Below are 5,092 nucleotides of genomic sequence, written 5' to 3' on the forward strand. Positions count from 1 at the left end.
CCTGGACTGGCCCACATGGACACACAATCTGCAAGATCAAGAGATGCTTCAGCCCTTCTGCCGACACTTGAGAAAAAAACCAACATTGTAAGGTTTTAGGAGGAAAGCAAATTAATGGAAACATCCGCTTAAAAGGACCGTTTCCAATCACTGGTACTCCATTCATTACAGGCCTGAGTGGTTCCAGAGACAACAGAAAGCTATGCATTGTTGCAATGCCAAGAACAAGAGACGCAGTATGGATGTTGTGTTGCTTCTCACTCATGGCAATCTGAAGCTTTTCATGCCCTTCCCATCCGCCAGAGAATTACTGCCACTGTCTCCCTCGTGACCAAATGGGATGCAGGGCTGGTGTTTTGGGGCCCTTCCAGCCTGACGCATTTGGGTTGGGGTGCCGGCACTGGAGCTGTGCTGCTTGCACAGCCCCAGCAGCAAAATAAGGCAGACACTGGGCAGGAGCTCTGCCTGATGCATCGTCAAGCTAAAAACCTTTTATGGGAGGCAAAGCTTTTTATGGGAGGTAAAAGCACAGCAGTCGCTTAATTACAATACCTCAAAGTCTTCAGAGAACCACCTGGCTGAAGTTTTCCCAGGGCCACTGTGATGACTTGTTAAAATCTGGCCAATGCAATTTAATCTTTGCTCCGCCAGCCGTTTCCCCAGCATCCCTGCGGCGCGGCAGTGACATTACAGCACGGACTCTCCAGCATGGTGAGGGTTTGAAAATGTCACCATATGTTACAGATATCTCAGCAGAGCATGGAAAAGCTTAATCTCGAGGCCTGGCAAGGCACACAGAGTAACACTGGGGTTTTCAGAAAGTGGAGCAGCAGCCTTTCAGCAGAGCTTGCTTCCAATCCATGTCTAACAGAGGGGACGGGGCACCATTTCTGATTAGTACCTAAGGAATCTCAAAGTACTCACCAGGTATGGCAGAAATAACCCTACAATGTCCAATATTACCTGATTGAGGGCAACAGGCCATAACCAGGAGCAGGACATCAGCTGCCACAGCCCAGTGTGAAGTTCACCACAGTCCACTGGAGTCACCAACTTCTGTTGAGTTTGATGCAGCCAGAACGGGTTAAGAAATGGGTATGTGTGGTGAAATTGTGCAATGTGTATTGTTTTGGCACTACATATATTCTAAACTAACAATCTTGGCCAAGTCAGGCTTTTTTTTGTTGTTGTTGTTTTAATCTTTCCTTTTAGGCCTCTTGTAATTTAATCTTACCCCAAATTTATGGAAAGAATACATCCCCGCTTCATGCCAATCAGTGGGGATTACTCTTTGCAAAGGCTGTTTCTTCCGTGCTATTTTGCATCTTGGTGCAGTTTTCTAGATCTCTTAAATGCAAAAATAAACAAACATCCATACATCTGGGAGCAGATTTCCAAGAGGAGCCCAACGCCAGCTTTTTTCCCCATTCTCAGCGCTCAGCACCCACGACGGGGCCAGTTCAGCTAAACCAGGGCCAGGTTTCCATAGGAACACGGCGATCTGGAGGCTCCCATGGTGACAAATATGCACAGATCCATCGTTCAACTCATCCTCCCACCCAGCAATGATGAAATGATTCAGTGCTGCAGCAGCAACAACATCAGCTATCGATAACAGCAGCGTGAAGGACACATAAACAGCTGGGAGGAATTTTGGCCATGCAGGGAGATTGCTCAAGTCCCCAGTGCAGACCTGAGTGTTTGCTTATGTTCCTGCTTGGCAAGATACGGCACTGGGGAGATACTGGTCAGTGCTTGGGTAAGAGAATCATTTCTGACATGCCACTGATTCCTCAGGACGAAGGAAGGGAGATACAGCGCTGGTAACTGCTCTTCCTTGCTGATTTACTGGGCCTGATTTATGAGGTGCAGCTCTGGACAGGATGTTGCCAGCTGAGGCTGTGGTGCATGTCAGTGCAGGATTTAGGGATGACCCGTGTCCTGCAGGGAAATGGCTCTGCACTGGGCAGGGATGGTCTGAGCAGGTGTTTCCCATCTCCAGCTTCTGCGGCGAGTCGAGTTATTTGGTCTGACAGCTGCCAAGTGCACATTTAATGGGGTAGGAGAGGGAGTTGGGTGAGCAAAGTAGAGAAGCCTTGCCCTTGTTCATACAAGATGAATTTCTTTCTGCTACAGTCCCTCCTTATTTTGCAGTTTCCTTTCCTCAAACATTTGAATGAACCAAACTCAGGGAAAAGCAACTCCAGGGTCTCATGTGAAAGAGTCACTGGAAACCATTTCTGCACACAAAAATACTCAGGCTTGTAATGAGGGGACAGTAACCTTGTGTGCCAGAGAAGACACATGATGTTGATTTATATCTGAACATGCACAGAATCAGAGAATCATTTAGGCTGGAAAACCCTCTAAGACCATCAAGTCCAACCATTAACCCAGCACTGCCAATCCCACCACAAGCCATGCACCTAAGCATCACATTTACAGGTTATTTGAACAACTCCTAGTGTGGTGATTCCACTACTGCCCTGACCACCCTTTCAGAGGAGATGTTTTCCCTAATATCCAACAAAAATGTCTCCTGAGCACAACTTGAAGCCATTTCCTCTTGCCATATCACTCAGTACCTGGAAGAAAATCCCACTTCCCACCTGGGCTCAACCTCCTGTCAGGGATTTGTAGAAAGTGATAAGGTCCCCTGATCCTCCTTTTCTCCATACTAAACAACCCTTGCAGGCAGATTTAGCTATCAAACACAGGACTGGTGAACAGTCACACACAAAAAAAATAAATTGATAAATTAGTCAAATAAAAATTTAGAGAATAACAACGGCATAGATCATCTTCCTTGCAAGAAATCATACAGCATGTTGGGAACAACTTTCAATGTGTGTGACTGTTTTGCATCTCATGTCTTTTCCTTAAGAGTTTTTTCCCCAACATTATTTAAAAAACCCCCAAACATCCAAACCCCCGCAGTTATTTGCTCACTGTTTGTAACACTCTGCAACTTTAGAAATTCTTCCTCCCCAGTGCAAACATACTTCCTCAGAGAGGCAGCAGCACAGCCCCGCTAAGATGCTTAAGAGGAGGTCAAGAGAAAAGCCATTTACCAGGGGAATCTCTCTCAGCCCTTAACACATTTTTATTGCTACCTATGCACACAGTGTTCTCTCAGAGGCTAGATGAATAAATATGCCTCTTTTGAGCAAACATTTATAATGCTATTTGAACGCGGGGGGTGTGTGGGGGGGGAAACAGTTTCAGCTTTAAAATGATACTCACACCATGTTTACATTTTTTTTTCCCAAGCTGCAGTTAAAATGAAACTGTCCAGACAGACATTCAGCATGAGGCTCAGGAAAGCATGTTTCTTTTGGCCCCTTTCACTACAGAATTTCACCTAAAATTGAAATACAAAAGACTGGGGTGGAGGGGGGGGAGAAATACAAAAGAAAGATTTGTTTGTAGATGAATTACTCAGTGGAAATTCATCCAAGAACATCAGTGTAATTGCTCATTAATAAGAGAGTTGGAAGATACTTAAAAATGTTTCTCTTCCTTTGAACTTTCTGCAGCCAAACAGAGTCCCCGAGCTGGCAATGTAATTGTGCATGGACTTCACTTGGAATGAGGGGGTGCCCCTTTCCTCCTCCTCCTCCTCCACCCCTCAAAACCCAGCAGATAATGCTCTGATCTGCTTTGGGGCACTCTGGGCTCAGCCCTCAGTTGCAGATCAGTCCCTGGGCAAGGAACTTTCTCATTTTCACCTCTTCACCACCAAATTTTGAATTCCCAAGGCTGGGGAGCAGCTCTCACATTATCAGATGACGGAGGAGCGGGCTGGAGCTCTGGGCCCTGTCCCAGCAGCATTCCTGATGCCAGTTTTAAGAGGACTCCTCACACACCGAAAGTTAAGGAGCTCTGAAGAGCTTTCCTGGCCGGGGCTGGAGCAGAGTAATTAGCCCCTGTAAGGATCCCTGTTCCCTGAGCTGTGAGAAACTTCAAATCCCACTGACTTCACTGGCACTTCAGGGCACTCAGCACCTCCCAAGATTAATTCCTCAAGCAGGGAGAGGTCTAGAAACATATATATTAGAGCACTTTACGTCTTCAGCTGCAGTAGGGCTCTCTCTGGTGAGCTTGACAAAGGACAGATTATATATTATGCCGTGCCATAAACTTCAGCAATCTAAGAATTCTGAAAATACCCCGTTCTATTACTCTCCTCGCTTTGACATGAAATATTAAACACCGCTTACCAAAGTGATGTTATTGAACACAGATGTCTGCTATCACATTCAAATTGTTCAAGTCAATCTAGGTTTATATATTTTCTTTACTTAAGCGTTTGTATAAACCCAAGTGTGCCCTGACAGTAATGATTTCACAATATACTATATTCAATTAAGGAGACAAATATGCATTTACATTTTTACTGAACTTGTTTCACACACACATACACTCACAGGCTCCAGCTTCAACTTATTTTTGACATTTGGTGGAAAATAAAGGAATAGAAAGGGTGCCACCTACTGAGTTGCTCAAACATTTTTGGAGGCCAAAAAAAAAAATCTGTGCAAATTACCAATATGCTCATTCCAGTTAAAAATAAACAAAGCTTCAAGCTATATTTGTAAGCCTGTGGGAACATAGCCATGGGGAGTGTTCTGGTTATCAAATCACTCAGCGACTGGAGCTCTTACCAGGGTGTAGGACACTCCAGTCCAGCTCCCCCTTGACTCCCAGCAGGTTTGAATCCACCTATTCCTCTGGAAAACCCAAGCAAAGTGAATCAGGCTGTGTTGTGGCAGTCCACGAATATCTTTTGCAAGCAATTGTTTTCCAGCAAGTGAGAATCCAGCAGTGCTGCACCCAACAGGAGCTGCTCTGTGGGACCCACATCAATGACCAACCCGACAGGAACTGGGAAGGTCTGCTGTCAAGTAGCTCCTAAACCCTATCAGGCAGATGAAATGTAGGCAGATATCTAAATTTACTAGCTGAAAAGGTGTATCAAGGCTCAAGAATGAAGACAGGCTCTCAGTACCACTTCAAAAGCCAACGTCCCTTTCTGACATCCATCAAGGCGCAGCCTTGTCTTTGAGATCCTGCAGAGTGAGGCAGAAATATT

The sequence above is a fragment of the Melozone crissalis genome, unplaced genomic scaffold (genome assembly GCF_028551555.1).
Source record: "Melozone crissalis strain CALT ecotype California unplaced genomic scaffold, PUWL_Pcris_2 ptg000034l_1, whole genome shotgun sequence".
Lineage (NCBI taxonomy): Eukaryota > Metazoa > Chordata > Aves > Passeriformes > Passerellidae > Melozone > Melozone crissalis.